General features: G+C 40.5%; 1 pseudogene across 1 annotated transcript; it reads left to right on the top strand.

Moving 5' to 3' along the window:
- The first annotated feature begins 2,748 nt into the window (after positions 1 to 2,748).
- LOC308400335 (deoxyribonuclease-2-beta-like) lies at positions 2,749 to 12,494 on the top strand (annotated as a pseudogene). The gene is made up of 11 exons: positions 2,749 to 3,039; positions 3,241 to 3,338; positions 3,937 to 4,075; positions 4,175 to 4,253; positions 4,451 to 4,612; positions 4,708 to 4,887; positions 5,518 to 5,865; positions 10,227 to 10,468; positions 10,692 to 10,757; positions 10,841 to 10,969; positions 12,480 to 12,494. The product of its transcript is annotated as a deoxyribonuclease-2-beta-like (transcript).
- The last annotated feature ends 708 nt before the right edge of the window (positions 12,495 to 13,202 follow it).

Below are 13,202 nucleotides of genomic sequence, written 5' to 3'. Positions count from 1 at the left end.
TTTCATCATTTAATTCAGCATAAAGGAATTTACGACTGGATCTAGTTTTCTATGTCTGGGTGAGCATTTAATCGGTGGACAACTTGGATGAGACAAAAAGTGGCTGTTATGACTAGTATGGTAAAGAGGCAAAAATAAGCTTCCACTGTCCAGACAAAGAAAATGACCAATGGGGAAACTACCAGTGGATATTTAATCAAAAAAAAGAAAAAACTGTTATCAGTGACTGGCAAATGAAGCCTTTGCATATCAGACAGCATGTACCTTGTTACTCTTGTGACGGCCAGTGGGCTGGCCTTGTGTTTTGCTTTTTCTGTTACCTGTTTCTTGCAGGTAGGTGGAGCTGACCCAATTATTGATGCAGCACACCTGAGAGGCCAGTCCCAGTGTGTATAAAGACACCTTGACTGAACCAGCGGGGGCTGGCGTTGGCTCTGGCTCGCTCTGTCTGGCACCCATCATGTTCATTTGGAAGTTTCAGTTATGGCTGTAATGTCCTTTAAATTGTCTTTCAGTTGCTTTACCTTATTTTCATTAAATATGTCTTACAGCCTTTAAAAGCCTGTGTGTGGTCTCCCTCTTGATTGTCATTTCCTATGAGCCGGGTTGTGACACTCTGTATACTTACACGCTGTTAGCTCATGTTTTTTTAAATTAACACAGGAAATGATTAGCAGGGTTTAATGATGACAGAAAAAACATGTTCTAAAGTACAATTAAAAGGACTTAATTAGCTTCATATACATAAAAAGAATTTGTCTACATAATTTTTTCCTGCTGCAGGTAAAGCATTGATTTCTTACAGATGTGTTACAATAGTGAGTGAAAACTCATTATACATAATGCATTGTAGGCAATCAAAATCATCAGCTAATCCTGTAAACAGGAAGTGATGTCACATCTCAATAACTAATAACATTTAGTGCATAATCACCCCCGTTGGAATACAGCTGTTAAAAGCAACCAATCGACACAACAACATCAAATGCCACACGGGTGTGGCATAGTGCATGGTGTTTGGGATGAATAAAGCTCTGTAATGTTGGAGTATCTTGGAGTAATATTTGCTAAAATCTGTAAACTGTAGTTGCCTGCAGTGTAGGAAAAAATAACTTTGCTTTCATCAAAGTGAAAAGCTTTCGTAGTAGTGAGGTATCACTTATAGAAGAATCACTTTTAGTTTTTTTGGTGCTTGTCTTAAACATTCATGGGTAAAAATATAATGAAGTACCGTATTTTCACGACCATAAGGCGCACTTAAAAGTCTCAGATTTTCTTCAAAAAGTACGGCGCGCCCTATAGCGCAGTGCGCCCTGTGTGTTGTAAGGAGGACGTAGTAGAGAACACCATGAGAACGCTAAAGGGTGAAGTGTGGGCGGTGATCGTATATACCGGACAATCGCACATACCTGTCTAAAAGGACAGGTATGTGCATTATGCGGAACATCATTGTTTTAACAACCCTGAAAATGGCAAAGAGACACGCTTACGAAGCACAGTTTAAATTGAAGGCCATCAGCTATGCGGAGGAACATGGAAATCGAGCAGTGGCGAGAGAATTTAAGATTAACGAATCGATGGTTCGCAAATGGAGGAAGCTAGAAAACAAGCTCCGGCAGGTCAAGAAAACGCAGCTGAGTTTCCGCGGACATAAGGCGAGGTGGCCCGAGTTGGAGGAAAGACTCGAGCGGTGGATCATCGAGCAAAGAACGAGCGGGAGAAGCGTTTCGACGGTCACCATTCGGCTAAAAGCAGTTTCACTAGCTGAAGAGATGAACATTGAACATTTCCAAGGAGGTCCGTCTTGGTGCTTTCGTTTTATGAAACGGTGCCATTTTTCCATCCGGACCAGGACTACGGTAGCGCAGCAACTTCCAGCGGATTATAAGGAAAAGCTGGCCATCTTCCGCTCCTACTGCAGCAAACACATCGGCGACAAAAACATCCAGCCCAGCCACATCACTAACATGGACGAGGTGCCGTTCACTTTTGACATCCCGGTGAGTCACACTGTGGAGAAGAAGGGGATGAGGACTTCGATGGGTTTGATTGATGATAAAAATGTGAGTACCAAACTCAGTTTTGCTCCTGCTTTATTTTTAAATACGCACACTTGTATGCTTGTGTGTTGTTGATGATGACGATTACCGGTAATAGAAATGTGAGTAAGGTACCGAACTCAGGTTTGCTCCCGCTTTATTTTTAAATACGCATACGGTACTTGTATGGGCCCTATGATCCAGTGCACCTTATGTGTGTGTTAAATACAGTAATGGCACACATGACTGAGACTGCGCCTTTTAGTACAGTGCGTCTTATGGTCGTGCAAATACGGTATTTAGTTTGACAGCAAGCAAATAAGTTTCCTGCCTGGTACAAAATGAAGAAGCTCCTGTTTTATTCATTTTCATATCAGTGTGAGTTCTTAAAATTCTTGACCATGCATCAGTGCAAATTTTTAGAGTTGATTCTTCTGAAATTGTCATTTGTGCAAAGTCACAAGCTGATAAAATGTTTATTCCATATTAGGTTTTAGCCTTTGCATGTAGTAAGTAGTTTCTTCATAGTAGTTTTTCTGTTGCACAAAAGAAACCACAAGTTCCTGTTTTTATAAATTTAACAAGATTTTTACATGTTTGTTAAAAGTTCATGCCCTAAATGGAGTGACTGGAGATGTCAAAGGGTCGCGCCATGTATGGTATGACAGGAGATGGCACACATACACACACATGCTGATGTTGCGCACAAATGCTTGCCTTGGATGTATGACTGCTTTCACCGAATAAAAGGAGCTGTAAGGGAAGTCAGTTTCGGAGTTGACTGAGTTCGGGTGAAGGGCTTATAACTCTAAGACCCTGATCGGGCTTCCCTTGCCGGCAAGTAAAAGACAAAAGCGCTGTGGTCTTGCTTTGTTCACAAGGATCGGTCTCTGAGACAGCGAGGTCTGTGAGTTTAGACCTAACATAAATCATATTCTGGAGCTGTATAACTAAGAGTCAGTTCAGCAGAGGACTAACGCACTCTTCACTCGGCCTGATGGTAAGTTAGTTTCTGTTTGTATTAGGATGGTGACATATTTGGTGTAGCACAGAATAACCTGTGAACTCAAGCCATGCTGCGATACTGCATTATGTTATTACCTGTAAAGACACTGCAGCCAGTAATAGTGAGATAATTCTGTTTTCTCCTAAAGGGAAGATGATGTATTAAAATGACTTTTTTGTTATTCTGTTTTTTCAGGACGTCCTTTGGATGATTGTCCTCACTGTTGGTCTGCTTGGCTCACATTGTGAGGGCACTATATCCTGTAAAAATGAAACTAATGGTGATGTAGACTGGTAAGACAACATCTGAGCTATTCATTCAGGTGTACTGAATTACACATTAGTAACTTTGGTCTTCAAGTGCTTCAAAGCTACGCTATGGTACCTTTTGCACCTGCGTTTCAACATAGTCATAGATGATGTTCAGACACTGCTACACTATTTTACACTGTTATTATCAGTTATTTTATATATTTCCATTTCATAAATAACTTCATTTGGGCAGTAAGACATAACGCATACCTAAAACTATGAAGACAACACACAATACTGTGACACTTGCCTCCTTTCTCCAGCCCTGCACATCTATTTTCATCACTCGTATTATTCTCACTTTATTGATCAAAAGAGGAAACAGGGAAAGAAAACACTTTGCAAAATTTCACAAGCTTCATCTCATTTTAGCATCATGGGGAAGCCAGTGGAAAATACTATTCATAAAAGGCCCTGTTATTCATAGTTAAAGGTTTTCAGTCATATCTCTGCTTACTCTACAGGTGCTTGTGAGACTCGGGTATAACAGAGTTTGTTATTTTCTTCTTCCATGCTCAGTTAAGCTTCTCATCATTTATTGTTATCTTTGAATTTACTGACTTGTCTCTGACATCACCAGGTTTATTTTGTACAAGAAGCCTGGTGGGTTTGATTATGTTTACATTGATTCAACCGACCAGAACCTTAAAAAGAATAACAAGCCTGTCAACAACCAAGCTGGTGTCCTGGCAAATACCCTGAAGCCCTACTTTGAAAAAGTGAGAATAACTCCATGAGTTTCTGTTATTAGTGTGTATGCACTTTGAGGAAAGACATAATTTATGTTATGTTTTTGTGGATTCTTTCCGGATGAGCAGTCGCCAGATTCTGCATTCATTGCATACAATGATCAAATGCCAAGTTGTAACGCACTACAACAATATGGCCACAGCAAAGGTGGGTAGAAATAATTTTTTAATAATAATAATAAAAATAACATAAGAAATACTAATAAAAACACACCTGATTTAAATGTGCTCTCCTTCACGCTCACCTCTGAGCATCAGAACCACAGCTTCTGTTATTCTCAGATCACTCAGCAAATGTTCTCTTCTTAATAATGACATGAGCTCTTTCATGTTCTTGTTCCGCAGGAGTTGTGATGATGGATAAGGATAATGTAGTCTGGCTTTTACACAGCACACCAAAATTCCCCGAAGGAGATGAAAGCAATAATTTCTATCCTGAAAGTGGGAAAAGGTACGCACAGATATTTATGTGTGTAACACTGCCCTCTGATAAGTCTGCACAAATAGGTAAGGCAGCATGTCCAAGGTAATTCTTCATGTCTAGAGTGTATGTGAAGTTTTAACACAGTAACATGTACGTCCCTCATTTTACTTTTTTTCAGCTCAGCATCTTAAAGACATCAATGCTCATATATTTAAAAAACACAATCCTGAAAAACTCCTGAAAAAAGATTCTTCCAACATAAAACGAACGCTGCCCTACCATGAGGACTTGTTGTCATCCGGTGGTTTGAAGTTTACACGCTTTGTTAAACAAATCTCCAAGAAAAGGGATCCTGAAGGTGAGATTTCTGCTTCATTCATTTAAGAAAAAAATCTTAAACACTGTGTCTTTTGTGAAATCATTGTGACTTTCTGTAGTTTCCCCACCAAAGTTCTGAGACTCTTATTTACAAGGTGTGAAACATCAAGCCCAACACAGTCCTTTATTTTAACTTCTCTAATGTTTTGGCCTGTGAAACATGAGCTGGGCGACGAGTAGATCTAACTTTACAGAGTAGTTCTGTTCAAAACTCACTTTATTTAGATTTTAGCTCTAAAAATAACTCACATATAAAATTAAATAATGATCCTGGTATGAAAATGTTGTGGAAGCTGTAAAATAAATCCTGTGAACACACATGTTATGCTGTAAGTTTGTATTGCCATGGAGGCCTTTCATTAAGGTGTTAGTGTGACCCAGCCTCAGTGCAGAGTTAGTGCAGGGGAGTGTAGCAGCAGGGATCATATGAGGTCTGATGTTTGTAAAAGAAATCATTAAATAAGAAGAGCTGGAACTTCCCAGAAACTCTCAGAAAGAGAAAGTAGAGTCAGGGTTGTTGTGAGCAACACTTTTCTCTTTTTTTTTTTAAAATTCTGGCTTATTGTAACACTGTCTGGTGGTTTCCTGATGTTTGTCTTTACTTTGGCAGGAGATCTTTATGTCACCATTGCTGACACACTACAGACCAATTTATCCATCCAGACCTGGCGCAGCGACCCTGAAGAGAGTGGAAAACGTCCGCTTTTTAAAACTGGGAAAAAAAACGAACTAGTCACCATCATGTCAGTAAAAACTGACGCAGGTGAATGGAGTCATAAATGTGATCATTCCAAATGGTGTGTTTCTGACATTCAAAACTGGATGTGTGTTGGTGACTCAAACAGAGAACCATCCCAGTTCGAAAGGCCTGGTGGTGCACTGTGCATTAATAGCAAACCTGTGGCAGATGCATTTAGGCAAATTAAAAGGATTACTGGCACTGATAGCGTCACTAACAGTAACACTGACTGTAACAATAACAATGTTGCTAGTCCCCGTAAAAGACCAAGATCAGGTTAACTGCAGCAGACAGCCGTCTCGGTCTTGTTTTCTATCTATGTTCACCAGTTTTGAATTTATTGTAAATTTATTTTATCAAAGTGAAGCTGACTTGAATCTGGTGCTGACATCGTCACTCTTGTCAGTGTTATCTAATGTTTCTGTGAATAATATGAAATTAAAAACATTTGATGGATATTTCACAGTGTGGTTCTTTCACCCATGGAAACCATAGAAATAAATGACTTTGCATGAATCTGTCTTGTTTTTACTCTGAGGTCCTGTTTCTGTCTGATGACGTTTAAAAGTATTCAAACTAGCCCCTACAGTCAGACATCTTTATTTTTATGGTTTAGTAGATTTTGATTTGCCAAACCAGGTTTTATATTGAGATTTTTCTTCTGTAACAGGTCTTCTTTATTACAAAACAACAACTTTGGCACTTTTATTATTTATTTGTAAAGAAATTATTTTCACAGTTCACTTATTCATTTTTTTACTACATTATTTGTTGGACTTTATGCAAATTAGTGCATATGTGATATCATAACTCGTTTTATAATAAATAAGAAGCACACAAATTAAAATATTAATGTAAATGATCGCCTGGGGAAATTAAGAGCTCATATCAGTTAAGTTTTCTTGTTTTGTCCCTTTTTTCCACTTCCACTAGGTGTTCTGTAACTTTACAGTTGATATTTGAAAGTAGAGTAACTACTAAGTAGATCTGTCTGTGTTGATGCTGAAAGATTTATAATCTGATTCTGACTGTAACTGTTAAGATGATTATTGTGCACGTGCCATTCAGGCCTTCTAACAGCAAAAGAAAGCATTGATACCGGTGGTACATACTGTCAGTATTTAGACGGTGACATGGGTTGTGTAATTTGGCCTCCTTACATCATCACAATTTTTTTTGACTCAAACACTGTGACCGGTGCAACCAATCAGAATGACTTCAGAGCGTGATCACTTTTTTATTCGTTTTATCCATTTGTAATTCATTCTTATGCTAAAAAACGCTCTCGGTATTTGGACAGTGACACATTTTTCTTTAACTTCAGAGCTCCAGCATCTCTAGTGTGAAGTAAATGATGGTCCCTGTGTTAATGACACAAAAACACAAAGTTACAGTTTGGTCCAATAGTATTTAAAAAATTGCACAATTCTAAATTTTGTACAGCAACACAAAAATGTATTTTAAGTCCAATGCTCAATAATGATGGATGTGTAGCTTTTCAGCTCTAATCCAAAGGGTATAATCAGAGTACTGTACATAGTTTTTAGGAGTTACTAATATTCTTATAGAGTATCAGATTTTCAGAGGCTTCAAAGTCGTTGGACAATTTGAAGTCTAGAAGCTGTGGACATAACAAAGTGATGCTTTCCTCACTTGAGATGCTCAGACAGGTCTCTTTACCTGCAGTTTTGTCTGAATGAGCATGCTCTATTGGGTTTGAAGAATACCTCATTATTCTTCACTGACCAGTTTTACAGCATTTGATAATCAGTGACAGCATTTCCACTGCAGCCCTGCAGGCTGGATCTAACTGTTTCACAGCGCAGTAACCATGCTTTATTTCAGGCTAATGGTGCTGAACTTACAGAATAAAAATGTTTTGCTGGATAAATACTACAATGATTAGAATAACCTTTGTTTGCACTACACAGTTTGAATTAAAAACACACACACACACACTAAAGATAATATGCATGTTCAGACATACAGACGCATGATCAGCTATGTGGTATCAGGTTCACTCCATCCATACAAATAGACACAAACTGAACTTTACCTCCGCTTAACTTACTTAACCGTAAACCTTCATCTGTCCATGTTCAGAGTGAGTGACAGCATTTTACAGTGTCAGAAAATAAGGGAATATTAGAAATGCACAGTGATAGGGACGAGCTGTCAGAGTGCTCACATAATGTTATCTTCATAAACATAATCGCAGTAACCGAAACAAATACTCAGAAAGTCTGCAGTAATCTTTAAATTCATGTAATCAATAATACTTTCATAAAATGAGACATCCAAAAATGTGCACACAATATGACACATTTAACGCGTGTGAAATGTTGAGCAGTGTGCAGAAGCTTTGGTCTTTGTCAGTGCCCTCAGACAGAACACCTCACACCCACGGTGCACAAATCCACAACGTGCACCACTCTACAATGTACATTTACACCAAATAATGTTGACCTTCGAAGCTTGTCTGTCAGATCAAATCCTTGTGACATCACGGTGGTTAACAGTGAGTTTTTATGGTTAGGTTAGAAAACAGCAACAGTGCTGCAGTTCCTGTATGAACTGAACAACTTTGAAAATCTAAGAAACAGTTGAGCTTCTCTCCTCGAAAGCTAAGAGGGACAGACTGAACATGCAGACTGGACGGACTTTGTCACACTGGAGCATGAAACGAGGAACAATCATCAATCAGGAACGATCATATAGCCCTGTCGTCTTATTTGCTGTGATTTAGTGTGCGATTGTGTCCACGGGCAGAATTCTTTCATCTGGAAGTGACCTCATTCTCAGATGTTTCACTGACTTGATCACAAAATCTCTCAAACTTTTCGCCCTTTCAAAACTAAAACAGCTGAGAGAGGTAAAGGTAAGACAAATACTAATGAAACAAATGCAGTTATGCACTTTTATTTTCATCTGCTTTGAAACATGGGTTTAAGAAAAGGTTTCTTCTGCTGCTCCATTTGAAGCTGTTTGCTTGTGCTGCCCTCTGCTGGTCAATCAGGTGATCTTCCAGAATCTCTTAACTTTTGTTAACACAAGTGTTTAAATGAGCTTCATCTTTGGATAAGCTTTTTGCAACATCTTTAAAATTCCCCATCCTCTTGGAGCTGGAGGCTGGAGGATGAACTGAGGAGCGGACTCCATCTGGAGTGGAGTTCTCTGCACGGCCTGCAGAGGGCGCTGCATTAAAACGCTGTCAGTCTGTGACGAAGGTGAGTCCAAACAGCTGAATAGTTTTTGGAACATGATCACGTGATCAGGGAGCTGCAGATACTGCAGAGTGCAGCAGTGCAATAACTCTGTGCTGTGTCAGTGTTGTGGAGCTGAGATGATGATGTTTTAAGAACAGGGTGGACAGTTAGAGCTCTGTAAATAAATCCTGATGTATTCACCTGTTTTTCTCCATCCCTGTGTTGCAGAAACCTTGGGACGGTCGGACGATTTGACAACATCCTCCCAGCTGCTCTTGTCTTTGTTTCATTATTGCTAACACTGTGAGGTGGAATCTCTGAAAAGATGGCTGAAGTTGTGAAGAAGGAAAATTAAAGCATTTATTTAACCATTAAAACATTACGAAAGCCTTCAAAATCTAGTTTTAGTCTAAGAAAACTTTTTTTTAAAATTAATCTTTCCAGGTTGCAAAGATAAATAAGGATATTAATATCAGGCTTACAAGGAATTAGATACTTTACCAAGAAATCATAAGGAGCAACCCACATAGCAGACAAGTTTGGCCCAGATCTGGTGTCACGCCGGCACTGCTAGCTGACTTCTGGCATGGTAAGTGGTATGTCATCCAGATATGGGCCAGGCCTGGCAATGATGCAGGTTTGACAGGTTTGTGAGTGTACACTTTATCCAAAACCTAGTGAGGGTTTACTCATGGTTGCCATCGGGTGGCTGTACCTCAGGAGGTAGAACAGGTCCTCTAGTCTGCATGTCAACAGTGTGAATGTGTATGAATATTGTTAGGAAGCACTCAGTTTAGAGAAAGTGTTTGATTGGGTGAATGTGGCATGTTGTATAGAGCACTTTGAGTAATCCGTGAGAGTAGAAAAGCGCTTTGTAAGAATCAGTCCATTCACTGTCTGAGCAAAGTTTCGTATTGTTACTTTTGCACTGTTGTGTTCCGGCACATGTTGTTATTACATGGCTTGATTAGAGTACACATTAGGCTGACATCTGGGGCTGGAGCTGAAACTGTTCTGGGACAGGCACAGGCACAGGGCAGCACTGTGTCTACAACTGGTACGTGGCTGCACACAACTTGCACATAGCCCACATACCGCAAAGAATGACGGCCCTTTGGTGGCCCAGATCAGGTTTGCCAGAGCTAATCCACACATGAGCCAGCACAGGACCACCAGTGTGTCTGCAACTGGCCTTGTGCTGGCCCATCTGTGGGCCACCTCTGGCAAACCAGATCTGGGCTAGTTAATGTGAGATGCCAAAAAGTGAGAGGGAGACCTTTCAGTGATGCTTTTCAGAAATCGGAGAAACTCCCCACAAACATCCAGGTTTTGCTCTTTCAGCTGGGCTGAGCAGATGTGAATGTCTGACTGAAGGAACTAATGAAACAAGAAGTAGAAACCTCCTCAACAGGATCTACACTGAGCTCTACATCACAGAGGAACAGAGTGAGGGAGTTTATACCCAACATGAGGTGAGGCAGCTGGAGACAGCTTCCAAGATCCTCCATGACACTCCAATCAGGTGCCAGGACATCTTTAAAGCATTGCCTGACCAACAGAGACCCATCAGAGTGGTTCTGACAAACGGCATTGCTGGTGTTGGAAAGACTTTCTCAGTACTTTCTTTCTCACTTCCGGTATGATGGCGCCTGTGTTTGGCTCTGCCGCTGCCGGTTGTAGTTTGTCGCGCTCTACTACTGTTGTGTTGTTTTTTTCTGCTCTACTGTTCTCACTCAGTTTTAATGATGTATTTGCGGCCCTGGTGTATGATCGCCTGGCCTTGCTATCCATCCGATCCTCTATGATGCCACACGATGTCTCGTCGCCCTCCTCCATTAGCTGGATCCTCGTCAGGCGATTTCAGTGGCCCCTCTAGACCACGGAGAAGGAGAGGGAGAAGAGGAGGTATTCAGGTAAAGCTCAGGATGTACTGGCGGCGTGGTTTGGCTGGTAAGCGACGTCGAGCGTGCGTTGTCTCCTGTGTCCAGAAAAGCTCCATGGAGGGGGACTTGTTTTCCACGGCCTTGTTTGGATACGCTGGGCCCGGCTCTTTGAGACCCTGCCACCTCAGGAGGGTTTATCCAGACTCTTTTGCGGGCTGGCTTTTTCTTCCCTCGGTGAGTGGATTCTATGAGCGGGACGGCTCAAACCCTGTGTATTTACGTCCCTTAACTCGAGCCTCTGCAAATAACGAGGCTTCTAGCTCACTGAATATGGCGCTTTTTAACGCTTGATCTCTGTCTAATAAATCATTCTTGTTGAATGATTTTATATTATCTAAAAAACTCGATTTTTTATTCCTGACTGAGACCTGGCAGCGGGATGTAGACAACTCATCACTTGTTGAACTCTGCCCGGATGGCTATACTTTTATTACCCAGCCTCGGTTGTCTGATCGGGGTGGTGGGCTTGCCGTGGCTTTCCAGGACCGTTTCTCCTGCCGCTCCGTGAAAACTGGACTTTTTCGCTCGTTTGAGCTGCAGCTGCTTAAAATTGGTAACAAGGATCCTTTGTACTGTGCTGTGGTGTATCGTCCACCTGGATATAACAGGTTATTTTTATCGGAGCTCAGCGACTTCTTATCCGCTACTATGAAGCTGTCTAGAGTGCTTATAGTTGGGGACTTTAACATACACGTTGATGATGACTCCAACCTATTCACCAGAGACTTTATGAAAATTATTTTCATTTGACTCAGCATGTGTCCGGTCCTACACACAGCAAAGGCCACACACTGGACCTTGTTTTTACTTTGGGTTTAAAGGTCGTTGATATTATATATAGAACATGTAGATATAATCTTTCATAACCCAATTGGATGTGTTTAGATTTTAAACCTGGAGCACAACATTACAACGTCCCAGTCACTGAGCTTTTCTCGAAAAAGGAAAAAGTCAATTTTATCCTTCTGTTACTGTGGACCACCATCTTCTCAGTTTTCTACACACTTGAAACACAAGCACATACTACCATGCTGCTGATCCCAAATCGAGTCTTGCACTTTAGAATCAATACATTATAAATGATTTTAACACTACTTCAGACAACATGTTTCTATCAATTATCACATATAAACGTTGTACATGTACAACATTTACATTGTAAAGCTACAATGAAATTTCCAGAAACCAAAGGAATATTTTTGGCTTACATTTTCAAATGTATTCTGTGACAACAAATAAAAACATAAAATTATTACCAAAAGAAAATGTAAAGATTTATTGATGGATGTTGTGTATATTCATAAATTGTATGAGTTAAAATTGTGAAATCAAGGAAGTAAACTGACTTAAGAGTCTCCAGTCTACAGTGTGGACTCTCCAAAGAAAACACGCATCTGTTTAATTCCTGAATTCTACAGACTGTTTTCACTCAAGTCCAGAAGCTTCAGATGGTAAGGATTGGACTTCAGAGCAGACACCAGAGCAGCACAACTGATCTCTGATAAACTGCAGTCAACCAGTCTGAATTGTGGGGGGAAAGAGATAAAAACAATGATGATCCTATCAGATGTGTTCAGGTTTTAAACATGTAGCTCACTTTACTATGTCCTAACCAATGAGCAAATACCTCTATTTCTGTGTTTTCTGTGCATTCATGTATATGTGTGTCTTTGTGTCTATTCAGAAAGGTCAGTATTAATGATCAAACAGTGGATTAAATAGACAAAAAATATTTATTCCTTATTCATATATATTCCTTATTCCTTATTCAATACAAATATTTGTGCGCGTGTGTGTGTGTATATATATCCCCACAAACTGCATGCCTTTGGACGGTGGGAGGGAGCCGGAGTACCCATGCATACTTCACACAGAAAGACCCCGGCCTGATGGTGGAACTGAACTAAGGACCTTCTTGCTGTGCGGCAACAGTGCTAACCACCGTGCCTCCACACACACACACACACACACACACACACACACACACACACACACACACACACACACACACACACACACACACACACACACACACACACACACACACACACACACAGTGGTCCCTCGCTATAACGCGGTTCACCTTTCGCTGTTTACCGGATTTTTTTGTGTGCAATTTTGCATGCTTTTTTTTCTTACAGCGCATTGTGTTCTGCATCCTGATTGGCTGTAGACCATTGTCAATCCATCTCGTGCCGTGTCTCCTGTACAGTACAGAATGTGTTCAGCTTGTCAAATTTACATAAATCTTTGATCGCTAGCAGTGTGACTCTGAAGTGCTGTACTGTAATTTTGTAGGTTTTCTGCCCAGCAAACACAACAATGTCGACAAAATGTTTTGCATCATCAAAGGCAACCGCCATACCAACCGCAAACCTCGTTTACTTGCATTTGAGTTCATCTTTTC

Source organism: Rhamphochromis sp. 'chilingali', assembly GCF_963969265.1.
Source record: "Rhamphochromis sp. 'chilingali' genome assembly, chromosome: 7".
Lineage (NCBI taxonomy): Eukaryota > Metazoa > Chordata > Actinopteri > Cichliformes > Cichlidae > Rhamphochromis > Rhamphochromis sp. 'chilingali'.
Note: the sequence above shows the minus strand (reverse complement) of the source record. Positions and strands in the feature narration are given on the sequence as shown.